We start from the raw sequence: 15,653 nt of genomic DNA, 5'->3' as shown, positions 1-15,653 counted from the left end.
ATGAACCTGAATGTAAGTTTGGGTATGTTTGTTCAAAAGTGTGTTAGTGACCTGATTTAATCATAGGAGACTGGTGAGCAAGGGGCCTGTGCATCTGTGAAATGAGCCATTTTATGCCAACCCTTGCACAGGAGCTGGTGCTGCTTGATCAATTAACCCCATGCCCTTGTCTTCCATCTGTGCTTGGATCAAAGCGCGCAGCTTGGCTGTGAGTGCAGAAGGTAATATCCATCCTTCGATTGGGCCACATGTGCATGGGTAATTGATGGGTTCCTGAGATCCAGGGAGAGAAAGATCAAAATCAATTGCTCGATGTCTGTGCGAAGTGGCTGGCCCTCCCCAAGGCCTGGGAAGAGAAGGGGTGTCACCTGTGGCCTCTCACTAGGGACACCAGCCAGCCAGACGGATTGGGCCAGCCAGTGACTGATGGGAGGGCTTGTCCTTTATCCTCAGCCACCATTCACCCTCCTGGCAAAGAAATGAGCCCTGATTGTGCCTGGGGCCACCTGGACACCTGTCATGTGGTAAAAACAAGCTGTTTTAAAAGACGGTGTCTGGCCAGTATGAGTATAGCCTCCACAGAATTATTTTTTAAACTTTTTTGCGAAGTAAATGAGACTGGCTATTGGCTACTCGAGTCTGTCATACTAGGACACATCACTGGGCAGCCATGAGGTGCGGGCTCTGGAATCACACTGCCTGGGTTCAAACCCCGGCTCCTCACTTGTCACCTGTGAGCTCTTGGGCTTACTTAGCTTGTCTGGGACTCAGTTTCTGCGTCTATAACCTGGGAATACTATTAGTACTTAATTCACAGCCCCTCGTGGAGGGCTGAGATTCATCCACGGGATGATGCTTGGCTCGACGCTCTGTTACAATCCCAGTGGGAACATCAGTGCATTAAATGGATGATTCTGGAGACGTCTGATCTCTGGTTGTTCAGTGTCTCCTTCGCTGAACTGACAGCTCCAGGAGGGCTGTGTCTGTGGTTGTCCTGTTTCCTGCTGACCCCTCAGAACTTGGCCTCGAGCCCGTTCAGGGAAGGCCCTCAGTAAACATCCGTTTCAGGGAGAAGAGAAGAAGGTGGTGTGGGCTCTTCCAGGGATCCAGCAAGGGCTGGGGCAGCCCTGGGGGGCTGGAGTGGTAGGAATTATGTCGAGGTGTCTGGCTACAGATACAGCAGAGTGAGACCTTGAACAGGCTTCAAGGGACCAGGCGTAGACATTGTGTGTAGATGGGTGATCCTGGGCAGCTTTCCCAGTCCCAGAACTTTGAGTCAGGTGTGTGGGTAGCCGACTCCAGCCAGCTCAGCATGAGCATCCATTTGGCTGGGCCAGAGTGTCCACATGACCGGACTTCACTGTGGGCAGCTGGGCAGATCTGTGGCCGGTGGGAAACAGTGTCAGCCACAGGATGCACCAACAGTGGAGGTGACCAGCGAGGGCTTCTGGGAACTCACATCTGCTTTGGAGTCATACAGATGTGGGCATAGATCCCATGCTCACCTTTGTGCCCTGGGCAAATTATTTAACTCCTGAACCTCAGTCTCTACATGTGTAAAAGGGGAAACTGCAATGCCCACCTCCCAGGATGGGCGACTGAAATGAAGACATATATATACAATGTCTAGTACAGTTTGTAGTAAATGCATAATAAGCACAAGTTTCCTGCACCTTCCCTTTTGGGGATCATTGAAAGGGCAATAACTCATTTTTTTGTTCCATTTGAAAGAAACAAAGTACTTTGTAGATGTCTTTATTTGGGAGTGATGAGTGATCGACTCACAAATTCACTGCGGGAATTCAGTGATTATTTTTGAATATGTGGAGTTTTTAGGTTCCTGCAGCTTTCTTGACTAGAAAGTAAAGCCGGCACCAGCTTCTGACAGTCCCTGTAATTACCTTTCAGTGAATCAAGCTGAGGTTTGTCTCTGTGCCCGAGGTTGGTGTGGGCTTCCCTGCCCCTCACCCTCTGCGCCCACATTGGAAGGTAACAGTAACTATGATTTATGGTGCTGTCTGGTTGAAGCTGGCCTGCTTGCTTGGGGTGGGGCCGTATAGGCAGCCTCCTCCTCTGTCACACAGCAGTAAGGAGATTCAAAGATGGCATGGCCCCTGTGATTGAAGGGCCCAGTAACTTTATTACCAATAAATAAAGTCTAGGGCTATGCACTAATGCTGGGCTGCTGACAACCTATAATTCTCATGGCAGTGACAAGATGTATTTTTCTTTTAGAGTTTGGTTAAAAAGTGATTTTCGAGGGAGGGCTGTGTATACTAAGGCTGTGAATTAAGGGTATCTTTTTTACTCTGGTGGGGGGTGGCGCAGAGAAGGGAGCCCAGGCAGGTTCTATAATGAATGGGGCTGTGTGTACACTGAGGTTTTAACCCATCCAAGAATCCAAGGGGATTCCAAATACCAGCTTCCTGACCTCTAAGAGAGTCTGTCCATGCATCCATCTATTCAACTATCCATCCATCCATCCATCCATCCATCCACCATGATTCCAACAAGTATTTATCAAATACTTTTCTCACAATTCTGGAGATAGTAAAAATAACAACAGCATTGGTTAATGTATGCAGAGGTGGCTAATATGGTACGTGTACTATAAGCCAGGCTCTGGGTTAAGCAATTAATTTGATCTTCACACAACTCTTTGATTAGGGACTATTATTATCATCCTCATTTTATAGATGAAGAAATAGAGGCTTGTAGAGGCTAAGTGATTTACCTAACATTTCAATTTAATATGTGGCAGATCCAGGAGCTGAATTCAGTCAAGCCGACTCCAGAGTCCATGCTCTTGCCCCCCAAACCTCCCTGCCCCCTGGTGTTCCCTGCTGGCTTGGTCCACATCTCATGCACCAGCATCTGCGGTGTGGGCTTATAGATGCTGCCGTTGACTAGCTATTCTGGGCATATTTACCACCTTGAGCGTCAATTTCCTCTTGGTAAAATGGAGATAATGACAGAAATTACTGAAGTCAGGGTTATTAAAATAATTAAATAACTTGTAAAATATATTTTATTCCTCTCTTCTATGTGCCTACTGAGGGCACAGCTCTAACTGTTCATTTGCAAGGTACTTGTGAAATCCGTGTTGAAAGATGGGCCTTTGTTAGACGTGAGGCAGCCATAGGGAAGAAGGCAGAGAGCCATCTATCTGAGGAGGCGGATGGATGAATAAGTGACTGTGACACGAGGCGAGGTGTGCTGCTTCATTGGAAGCATTTAAAGGGACACCAAGGAAGCTATGGATGACCCTGGAAATCTTAGGAACTTTCTAGCTCAGTGGATCATTCAAGCAGGTCTTTAAGGGTGCATAAGAGTTCTCCAAAGAAGAATGAAGACACAAGGATTGTAGGTTGAAGAACAGCGGAGTTAAAGGCAAAGAGGCATGAAAACTCAGGGAAGGGTGAGAAATTTGGAGAGGTTGAGTGTAGAAAACCGTGGGGCAGTAGTGGTGGGAAATGGAGGTGAGGGTGGCTCAGACTAGATATGAAAGAAACTCAAGTATTAGGCCTTGGAGCATGCCATTTATATCTTTTGAGAGTCTTGTAAGACTTTTAGGGAATAATATTTGGCAGAACTCTGGAGATGATAATGAAGGAAGAGGCAGTGGAGGCAGGGAGACCAAGTAGGAGGCCACTTCACAGTTCAGGCAAGAAAATGAGATAGGCTGTGGCAAGCAGAGGGAACCTGAAGAAGGCTCAGGGCAGGTGTGTGGGTAGGAAAGTGTCAAGGATGGCCTTTCCAAGAACCCATAGGGTGGTGGTGACAGAGGTGGGCCAGGGACATAGAAGCGCTGCTTGCCTGAGTAGTCAGAGACCTGGATCTAAATTGCAGCACTGGTACTGGTGTGTGACTTTGGGCAAGCCTCTTCTTGCTGACCTCAGTTTCCTCATCTCTGAAGCACAAATGATAATAACCACTCCATTGTCTGAAGATTTAACAAGATTGTTTGATGAAGAACTTGCAAATTGGAGGCCTGTTCGTGTGTCAACATCTGTGCAACATTTAGTTTTCCAGAATATTTTTGAGCACTCTTCTAGGTGTTTCTGATACAACAGACACCAAAACAGATTAAAAAAATCTCAGGGTGTTTAAAAATTGAATTAATCGTCAGCTTTTAAGTACCAGGAGCTCTCACTAAAAATGTCTGAATTTTTGGTTTTTCTGAAAAATAAAAAAGAGAGATCTGGTTTCTCTGAGTTGATGTTCCTACTAGAAAACAATGGGCTGGAGGTGAGTAGTGACTCTTTACTTTAGTCAGAGCACTTAATCTCCAGTTTACCACAGTCCTCACTCTTCCCTATTGTAAACCCTGCTTGCTTCACCCATTTACATCACCCAAGGACATCTGAGTTTGTGATAATTGGTTTGGCCCAAGTGTTGGTACAAAGTAAACTGTTGAGTTTCAGAGTTTGGAAGCCTGAAGAACACTATTAAATGGTCCAAAGGCTTGGACTTGGGTTCAGGTCATGAGGATGAAGAGGAAAGCATAGATATAAAGGAAACACCAGTCATAAAAAAGTCATCATCTGGAAACCAAATGGACCTGAGGAATGCAGGATGAGTCCAAAGTACTCTAAGCTTTCCAGTCTGGACTGGCAGAGTGATGGGATGGGAAGGAAGGCATTGGAAAGCAGGGAAACTGGAAGGGTATGAGAAAATGTGGCACTGGGACATAATCCTAACCCCCAATCTCCACTCTTAAGAAACCCTCTCCAAGACTTCCTTAGCTTTGTTCATTTCCCAGAACTGTACAGACATGCTCAACAGGATTCCTTCTGTTCTCAGATGTTCTGGACCTATGCAAATGCTCAGGTCACTAGGAGAGATGCCAGGATTCATGGACTTTTCCATAGCTTTGGTTGTTGTGTTGTGATTGCAGACAAGCCAGTGTTGTTTGCATTTCTTCTCTGCCATGTCCACCAGGGCAGATGCCAAGGGGCTCAGTTGTGGCCTGGGGGCTGAGCTTTGGCACCTGTCCATGGCACCACTCACTGCAGGTTTCCCTGCCAGCACTCACTCAACCATTTTTGGGAGCTGGTCCATTGCTTACAGCTGAGAGAATTTTCCTTCTGTTATTTCCTTCATTATTGCTTCTCTTCCATCTGGCCTGCTCATTCCTTCTAGAATTCCAAATGGGAGCTTACTGAACCCTTAGGATTCACTTTCCATTTCTCCTCTCTTATCTCATCATATTAATTTTTTTGTCCCTTTCTTCTGAGTTTGGGGAAATCACACTGACCTTCCAAGTGGCTAATGTGGATTTTGGTGGCATCCAATCCATTGTATGGCCTCCACTACATTTAGATATTTTGATGCTCATATTTGCTTCTCCTATTGAAAGTATTTTCTGATCTTAGAGCTTTTCTTTCACAAATGCAATGTTTTGTTTAGTTTTGTTTTTATGTTTTATTCTGGAACGATTTTGGATTTAAAATAAAGGTGTTAAGATATTACAGAGAGTTCCCATATACCCTTCACCCAGATTTCCCTAGTGTTAACATCTTGCAGTGTGTTTTTTAGATCTTATTGTATATATTTGGGAGATTTCCTAAAGGTTTCTGAAACGTAGATACAAGAAAACATTTGCAGGGACTCTGCTGAATTGGGCTGTTTTTTTCACTGCCAAATCTTTTCTTATAAAGGTGATTTTCCTTCATTTTCCTATTCTTTGAGAGATTTATGTTTGCCTAAGAATGAGATGGGTTCTGTTGGATATTGCCTGGGTCTCTGCTCAGATGTCCGCAAGAGAGAGAGAAGTATGGTATTGCTCTGTGTGTGTGTGTGTGTGTATGTGTAGTAGGATGAAGAGGAAGGTATTTAAAAGGATGTCCCCCAGCTGGGTGGATCCTTTCTTATGTTCCTATTGGTTTGACATTGGCTAAGACAACAGCCCTATCCCAAATGGGCTCTCTGCACAAGCTAGAGCCCCACTGTGGCAAGGGCCCCACTCCGTTTGACCCACCACCCACACCTTCAGAAGGTTTGGGGTTAACTCCTTGCTCAGTTTGGGCCTTCCCAGATCCTGAGATAGAAATGTGAGTGCAAGCAGTTTATTTGAGAGGTGATTTCAGGACATGCCTAATACAGAAATAGGAAGTGAGACAGGGCAGGAAAGGCACAGGGTTCCCTCCAGGGATGCCAGCCGCTCATTCCCAGCAGGCAACTCTGGGGACCAGTGGAGCGCATGCGACTCAGGGTTATCCTGCCTGAGAGGCGTGGGAGCTGAGGGATGGGTACACCCTGCTTCCAGGGCTCTGATGCTCCTGGTTAAACCTCACATGCAGACGGAGCTGGCTGTGTGGCCAGAGAGAGTCCTCATATGACATTTGGCAGGGTAGCAGCTGGAAGTCAGCCTGGCAAGTTAAGGAAATAAGGAAGTGCTGAAATGACTGGCAGGACCCCGGCAGGACCTGGGCTCTGTGCCTTCTTTACACCTGTTGCTGTCCCCCCACCTCTTACGGGGTTAAGATTTGTCCTTTGCCAAGTGTCTCCCATGTCATCTTTTTCTTCAGCCCCTGATGCTCTGCGATTTTCTTTTTCGGTGGGAGGGAAGAGCAGAGACTCTGGTTCTAGCAGCAATCTACACTGCCTACTTTCTTGATGGGCTTTTTCTCTTGCTTATTTTGACTTGTGAGTGGGCCAGTTTTCTCCTCAATCTGGTGCCACCCACACTACTTCCCATAGACATTCCCCAGTGATTTGGCTTGTTGAGAGCACCCATCCTTGCTTTCTAAAACATGGAGACAGAGGCTTCCCTCTGACCACATTTCTCGACTTCTTGTTCATTTCTATTGGTAGATCAGAGGAATGGATTTAAATACGTAGGCTCAAACTGGCATCTCAAAATGCAAGTATGACTTGTTTCCAAAAGGTATTCTGAATGCATTATCATGGGGCATTTGAACTTATGTGTAGTTAATTTAATAACAGTTATAAAAAATAGCAGCAAGAAGCAGCTGCATTATTCATTTGGTTCAAAGACCATTTGTGTTTCCCCAACATTAACTTCCTGTGCTTAAACTGACAGACCCTAGATAAATGCAATAATTCCTTCACATTTCACCATGATCAGCTCCTTACTTCTAACAGCAACAATTGTATTTCTCATTAATGTGTCCGCTGCTGATTCTTGGAGTGTTTGAATCTTAAAAAAAATTGTAAGAACCTGTCATAGCTCCTGTAAGAGCCTGAAGAAATGAAGAAGTCAAGAAATAAAGTATTGTGGTTTTCTCCTGGAGTTAAGGATGCTGCTGGGGTGTTGAGCCAAAATTATTATGTCTTCCTCCTCTGCTGTTGGTGCTAAAGGTCACATATGTTAGCATAGTTGGTGCTTGGTCATGGGATGGGTGGAGTAGGGGAGACATCAGTGGGAAGTTTGAGAGAAGATTTAGGGCTGTAGAGGGTCTGGACTACAAACAGGGAAGCCAGGATTTAAAACCAAGAGTTTTGGAATGACGTCATATGACTTCATGTGACTCTAGCATCACTGGCTGAGGTCGGGTCAGAGTGAGATCCCTAATGTCACTCTAGGTTCATACCAGAGTGGAAAGCTGCAGTGCTTGAATGTTACAGACAGTGGCCGGCTGTTTTCCTAGGCCATTTCCTCTTCTCTCTGGGCACATAGCTAGATGGGGTCTCCCAACCTCTCCTGCAGTCAGATGTGGCTGTGTAACTTATTCTAGTCAATGGAATATGACCAGAGTGATGGGCACTGCTTCTAGGATGGGCCTATAAAAGCCTCCCATCTGTGTCCTCCACAGTCCTTCCATTGATGCCGTATTGGGGAGGATAGAAATCTTAGAAAATACATGATCAAGATGGTTTCTATCCACAAGAGAAAAGGAGCCTGAGCTCTTGAATCACCACTTGGATGTGAGCCATCTGCTGATCCAAAACACCTCCTCTATTTTTATATGAACAGAAATAAATTTATATTGGGTTTGAGCTACTATGTATAAATATTTTAGGGCAGCTAATATTCTCTTGGCTAATATACCCAGAGTCTGGAGGCAGACCAGAGATCCCTAGAATTAGGGCCTGGGTGCTCATCTCCCTCTGAGTCCGCTTTTAGAGGCACCCAAAGTGGGACAGTTTGTCCAAGGAGTGGTCTGAGAAAGCAGGTACTGAAATGGGATTTTGGAACCAGATCACCTGCTGTCTGGCTGGCAGTGAGGACGGCGTCCCTGCTGCCGGGCAAAGCACAGATAACCCCTGACATAAGGTTGAGGTGAACGTGTGCAAACTTTCACCAGGGGTGAGCTGGGATGGTATTCCGAGGCAAGAGAATCCCTGGGTGTTGCAAGGTATCAGCCATTTGAGAAATGGGGCAAATGGTATCCACAAATGCAGAGGAACTGGACAGCTATTGCCAAGATCAATGAACATTTTGGAAAAAGATAAGGAAAGACTTTGAGTGATTAATGGGTAATTAAAAGCAAAGTGTGAAAGCCAGAGGCCCACCTTGGTAACAAGTAAAGGAACTTTTCTTCTGGACCCGAGGGCAGAGAAAGCTGAGGCCCAGGCCCAGAGCTTCACCAAGAGAGCAGAAGAAGAGAGATTCCCACTTAGTCCTGTCTGCTGTGACAAGAGCCCTGGTGATACAAGGGACAGGCATTTGAGATGGTGCACCCCAAAATCTTGAATCCCCAGATTCCTCTAAACCAGCTGAGTCTCAGAAGTGGTTACCAGCACTGACCCCGTGCCTGAAGATGCAGAAGCCTCTGTCCTGCAAGGCCTCCTGCTCCCGTCAGGATCTATCTCCACCTCCCCTTTTGGCCAGAGGCCACAGCTAAGGTTAAGTCTCAGCACAGCCCAGTGGGGATGCACTGTGTCTGAAAAGGGAGGAAATAGAACAGACCCCACAGCTGCTGCAGGACCTAATCGTCATGTGCCTGGGGGAGCCCGGGTTCTGAGTTCTGGGTCAAGGGAGAGGAATGGAGAGCTGGATTACAGAGTTTACTGAGTTAGAAGCACTCTCCTGGGACACAGGATTTAATACCATGGTGTGGGTTCTAAGAAACGTGGGATGTGCTAATATTAGGGCTTCCAGAAGCATAAAAAAGCTACGTGGACTCTCGGGGTGCTCTGGCATGCTGCCCAGATCCCCATGCAGGTCTTATTCCTCTGGCTGCTGGGAGAGCTGCTGACTGTCAGCTCTCAGCTGTTGGTCTCTGCAGAACTGCATGGGCTGAAAAGAGCCACCCCTCTCTGGGCCATATCCCCTGCCAGGGGTGTTGACATGGGTCTGTGGAAGCCGGGCCCCCTTCCCCAGCTCAGGACAACTCAGAAGGGCCAACTTCAGCATGTCCCATGGAGGTCAGCTTTTTCCAAAATTACAGTCCAGCCCAATCCTGTTGCCTTACACAGGGAGTGGTCCTAGGAGCATTGGCTACTCTCTGAGTCTGCTTCCTGGGAACCTCAACCTGCTGCAACCTCTTAGGAAGGTCCCTCTGTATAGACTAACGTAATGCCTCTGGGCAAATCCAGCATAGCTGCTCTTCCTCTTGTGCCGGAACCAGCCATTGGTTCAAGGCTTTGTATGAAGAGCAACATTTCCTCACACCCTGGAATCCTCACCAGTGCAGAGAGATGCCCATACCTTGAAAGGCTTAAGGGGACAGAGATTCACTAAAGGAATGGCAGATGCATACCTCCAGCTCATGCCTACTCTGGAGCCTGGGCTTACTGGGTGGACAGTTGACAGAGGTGGCCTGAAGTCATGCTGAAGCTGATCACGTAGTAATCATCTGTCCATGCATTCATGCACTCATTCATGTATTCACCCATCCTTGTGTCCACCATGCATCTCTGTATCCATCCTGTGCCTCTCCATTCTAGGCATACAAATTGGTGGGTACTGTGCATGAGGTTCAGTGCTAGGCACAGGGGCTATGAGATGAACAGGACTCCGAGCCATCCTCAGGGATCTCACTGTCAGGGGAGGAGACAGACACAGTCACAGGGCAGGGTGATAAGGGTAACTCAAGTAGCAACGTGATCCCGAAAGACAGAGGGGCCATGCTGCCTGTGTCTTCCCAGAAGGATGGCTGAGACTGGCCATAAAAAGTTACTGGAGTTTAACCGGTGGGATATGGGAGGTCAGAGGTGCTTCCATCAGAAGGAAAAACACCTTCAGAGGCAAAAATAGAGAGATGGATTCTCCAGCATGAGATTAGAACACAGGGAACAGAGAGAGAGAGAAGGGAGGCTGGGAGGGCAGGTAGGAGAATGTCAGGCTGGCGGTTTGGACTTTATCCTGTGCACAATTGGGGCCAGAGGTGACATTTGGGGGGATGGGACAAGGGAGTTAAACACAATATGAAGAACGGACAGCAGGAAGTGGAGGGCATGCCGGGGGACCAGGCTACTGGACAAGTTGAGGTAAGATACAGACGGCTGGAAAGGGAGGGCTGGCGATGGCGGCGTTTGGGAGGTAGAAACAATAGAGCTCAGGTGTGGCAGGTAGGGGTAAGGGTCAGGGCCAGCGTCCTTTTGTTATTTCTCTCTTGAGAGTCCGAGGATATGATGATGCTGGAAATTGAGAGGGGATCAAAGGAGGTTCATGAGTGGCTACGCTGTTGGGAAAGATTCTAGTTTGCTGCTCTGGGACTGGGTGCAGAGCTCTACACATGCTCCGAGCACCCTGCGGGGGACAGGCATGCTCCCCTCTGGTGCTCTCACCACGCTTGTGTTTATGTGGCCTGCCATGAATCAGACTCCTTGGGCATTCAAGTCACAACGTGGATCCACTTTAATGTCACATCTTGTCCGTTTGGGACATGGACAATGAGCCGAGTGTGGAATGAGTGTTTTTCCTTCTGAATTCCATTGTTAGAGCTGGCCCACCTCCCCACCTGGCAAGCCCTTCCTGAAACCTGATTCTGTCATTCAGCGAGTGTGGGAGAAAATTCATCCTAACAGTTTAAGGCTGAATCCTAGGATTTTGAGCAACTTTTCATCTCCTTTTAGATGGTTTGACTGCTCAAAGTTTGGGCAGTGGGGAGCAATGAGGGGACCTTTGAGACAGATCTTGTTCTGTAATGATTTTGTGGAAAGCTGAAACTTAGACAGAACCAAAGCCAAAAAATAAAGAGAGGGAACGAAGAAGCAGGTGAGATACCCACTCTGAGTCAGCTGTAACTCATTGATTTCAAGTTCTGAGCAAAGATCCAGGTCACTTGTCATTTTCCGGGGCACTTCTGTCTTCTCGGCCTCAGTGGGGCCTGTGCCCAGGTCACCAGAGACAATGCTCACTCCTGTTCCCACTGTAGGGGCCCTGTGCTTGGCCTTGGGTACCAAAGAAGAATCCACCCACTGCCTGACCTCTGCAAGCTCCAAGGCTGGTGGGAGAGGTGCTCAGAGCCCTCTGACTCAGATCCTTGCTGTGCTGTGGGAATGCAGCACCTAGAGGCAGCTGGATTCTGGGCACAAGTAGGACAGACCAGTCACTGACTTCCAGTGTGGCTTTTGTTCTTTGCGCACCATTTCACCAGCAATGAAATGGAAATAATTACCTGTGCTTCATATGTGCATGAGGATTTAAATGATATTCTAGAGCTAAATGAGTGAGTACTGGGGATTCGGTCCTGTGTCCGCAGGATGGGGTGGAGGGGACAGGCCTGCCAGGGCCCTATCAACACAAGGGTTCTAGGCACCCCAGAGAGCTGTTTCCCACACCCACAAGTCTGGCTTGTGGCTGGTGGACCAAACCAGAGAGGAGCTTTTGAGCCCAATGCAGTGTCTGTCACTGAACAGGTCCCCAGTCCCACTCATGCGCCATTCCTCAGCTTTCTGGAAAGGTCGCTGTTCCAAGACCACCAGGAAATCCTACAAGTACGCGGCTTTCATGCCTACAGCTCCTGCAAGCAGAGGAGATGATGCTTTTTGTGCAGATGCCGGCCCCTCCCCATGTCAGATGCCCCCTGGAGCCAGGTGGGGCCGTGGGGGCTTGGCTCACGCAGAGGACATGACTACAGCGAGCCTGGTGCCAGAAGAGGGATTGGCAGACACCGCAGGCTGCAAAGTACACCTTCTGGGGATGTTCAGAAATGTTCAAGAGAACGAGGAGGTGGGCGGGGCTCCGGAGGAAGGGGAGTCAGGCCAAGATGTGAAACTTGTCACTCTTTTTTGTGGTAAAATATGTTTTTTTTTAAATTGTGGTAAAATATGCATAACATATAATTGCTCATTTTAAAGCGTACACATTGGTGATGTTAAGTACATACACAGTGTTGTACAGTCATCACCACTATCTAGTTCTGAAACATTTTCATACCTTAAATGGAAACCCCCATTCTCCCCCGAGCCCTGGTAACCACTGATCCGCTTTCTGTCTCTAGGGATTTGCCTATTGTGGGCATTTCATATGGACTCAGACATACGTGGCCTTTTGCGTCTGTCCTCCTTCATTTAGCACAATGCTTTTGAGGCTCATCCATGTTGTAGCGTGCACTGTACCTCATTCCTTTTTAATCTCACGCTGCACAGAGCCCGCTACACCAGACGCACAGACGGAGATCAGTCCCATCCCCTTCCTCCTTTCACAAATGTACTTCCACCTGTAGGGGCTCCAGGGTCCTCCCGGAGCGAAGGGAAGTGCACTCCGGCAGGGCTGCCGCTCAGGAGTGCCCAGGAGTCCTGGTGTTTTGTTTCCCTTGGAGGGTGTGTGAAATTCTGGCTCGTGGTGGCACTAAACCTGAGCGCTGCCAGGGGGCAGCATGTTCCCGCGGAGCCTGCACCCCCTTGGGGGAACCGGTGCTTAGGAAGCGGCTTGGCTCCAAGTACACTCGCCGCCTTTCCATCAGGCATGTTTCGGATGTACTGCTTCAGCCAAACAAATTGTCCGGGCTTAATTTCTGAGAAATCATTGTCGAGAATTGCTGAACCAGTTTAATTCTAAAGCACATATTTATACGGGGCTTCAAAACGCACATCCCTGTGCTTGATTACAAATGGAAGGGAGAGAAAGTTTAATCAGGAATGAGATTAGGTCTGAGCAGGGATGGCAGCAGGGAGAGGAGTGGAGATGGAGCAGGAAGGCGTGTATTTGGTGAATCCTGCTTGGGCAGCTGATGGAAAAGGGGCGAAGAGTTAGGACTCCCCTTAGGCTCAGATCCAAGGACAAGCTGGCTTAAAAAATGTGTGAGAGGAGCTGGGGGCTGTACGCTTCCTGGGACATCCGGGCTTTGGAGTGAAGCAGCCTCTTGACTTCTGTTGACTGGCCCCTGCTCCTGGGATGTGCCGGCCTGCCCACCCTCTCCCCCTGCCACCCAATGGGGGATACCCTGCTCCTGTCTCCCCTGCCCTATCCAGATATCTGTCCTCAGCCTAGGTTGAAGGGGGCAGGTAGGTAAGTTGGTCACATGGCAGGGGGCCCTACCCCAGAAGAAGGAAGGCAGGGAGATCCCTGCTAATGGAGTTTCCCCGTCCCTGCCCCCTGCTCCACGGTGCTGGTGCCGGCTTGTCTTCCTGAGATGCAGGGAAGCTGCAGGAGGCCTGTTGCATGCACCACCCTCCCAGGGAGGCATTGACACACCCTGCCCTGCGGAGTGGCCCTGTGGAGACAGAGCGGCTCTACCCCAGATTCAGAATGGAGGATAAAAGATGAAGCCGGGAAACCTTGTGCTTAGAGACAGCAGAGCTTCTAGCCAGACTTGCTGTGTGATTTCAGCAAGTCCCTGTCCCTCTCTGAGCCTCAGTGTCCTCATCTGTAAAATGAGTGCATTGGACTCATTAAGATTCAGAAACGAACATGATGCAGCAGCTTTTCCCAGACCCTGTGTTAAGATCTTGCATGTTTATGATATAGTTTAAGTCTCAAAATAGTCCCTCCTACCCCCCAAGAGGCATTATGATCCCCATTTTACAAATGAGGAAGTCAGGTCTTGCAGAGCCATGTCACAGGAGTGGCAAGAAATGTGGGCCTTGCATCCCTATCTGAAGTCAAACGCCAGCTCTGACCCCTGGGCCTCTGAGCAGGGGACCCCCCCCCCCGCCCCCACAACCGTGTGCCACCTGAAGCAGATCCAGGCCCTAGACATTTGTGGCCACCATGACATCCAAAGGCTCATCTTGGGAGGAAATCTTACAAAATTTGGCTTCATTCACAGTGTCCCATACAAAGTTATCAAACTTCTCAGGGAAAGAAAGGGTAAATCCACATTCTTGTTCTACACAAGAGGCAGTGTAACTCCAGAGACAGAGGTTTTGGACTCAGGGCCATGTTCAAATCTCAGCCCTGCCACTTACTGGCAGTGTGGCCTTGAGCGGATTTGTCTAAGCTCTCTGCGCTTGAAATTTCTCTTTTGAAAAATGGGGGTAATAATAACGATTTCATTACTTTATAGGGATTTGGTGGGACAGTCTCAATAAACTGTAGTGCTAATGTACATATTCTGACTGAATGAGAAGTCTAAGGTTTATACCTAGCGACAGCTGAAATCCACAACACACCTGGTGACATTTCTAACAGTCCATCTTGAAGAGACAAGGACCAAAAATGCTGGGGATGGGCAGGGCTGGAGGCTGGGGTGTGTAACTCATTCCAGACTTTTCAAGGCACTGGCCATAGGAATGAAGAGTGGGCTCCCTCATTCTGCTCAGCAACCTTCAACATTATTTATTAGGCCCTGCTTTGTGTTCAGTCTTTCTTTTTGTGGCGACACAGCAAAACACCATAATTTTCTAATACTATACAGTGCCAACATCTTGGAGGATTTCAGGACAGATCCTAATAGCCAGCAATCTCTGCATTGTAACAGTCGGATGTAAGAATCCTCGAAAGGCATGCAGCTCTCTAAAGCCAAGAACTGAAGCAGTTTTCCTCTAAACATTTATTATAAACACAAGCATTATTTGTATTCAGCACAGACCAAAGAAACACTAAGCAGTTGGTCCTTTTTATTGCAATTGAAATCTGGCCTGATCTGGCAACCCTTTTTAGAATCAGACACTGAATAAAGTTCCCCAAATGTGTGGGGAAGTGTGACAGTTTCTATTTGTGGCATGGGGGTGTTGGGTGTGGGGGTGTCTGCCTGCATGGGCCAGGCACGTGGGTCTCCACAGGGGGCCAGCAGGCTGCAAACTCACCCCCCTCTGGGATGATGATGAAGGTGAGACTGAGAAGAAGAGTGACACATGAATGTTCATTTTTCACTAAATTGAGAGGTCTCCAAGGTCAAGTACAACTGTCAGAAACTCAGTTCTAGCCAGCTTAAATAAAGAAGGAAATTTGTAGGTTCTTAGGCTAGGAAGTCCATGGGGTTAGCTTTAGGTGTGGCTTGATCTAGGAGTATCTTGGGTTGGACTCCTGAGAAGCAGAGCTGGCAATGCAGATGCCCGTGCATGTGCCTGGCTGAGGGAATGCTTTCAGGAGGAACAGCCAGGGAGTGAATCTGCCAGCGAAGAATGTGGTTTCAGATGGAGTCTAGCTTCAGCCTGATCCCACGGGGAGCTCTGGACTGTGAATACATCATAGAATAGTCCCACTCTAAGGCAAGAAGCTTGGACTTTTTGTACTCCCATATCAGTTAGGCATTGGCTATGGGCTGCGTTTGGAATGGGGGGCATAACCTCCACGGAATTTCTGGTCCAAGTGGCTCTCTTTGGCTAAGGGCAATGCTCTACAGAAGGATTGA

The sequence above is a fragment of the Manis pentadactyla genome, chromosome 5 (assembly GCF_030020395.1).
Source record: "Manis pentadactyla isolate mManPen7 chromosome 5, mManPen7.hap1, whole genome shotgun sequence".
NCBI classification, from domain to species: Eukaryota; Metazoa; Chordata; class Mammalia; order Pholidota; family Manidae; genus Manis; species Manis pentadactyla.
Note: the sequence above shows the minus strand (reverse complement) of the source record.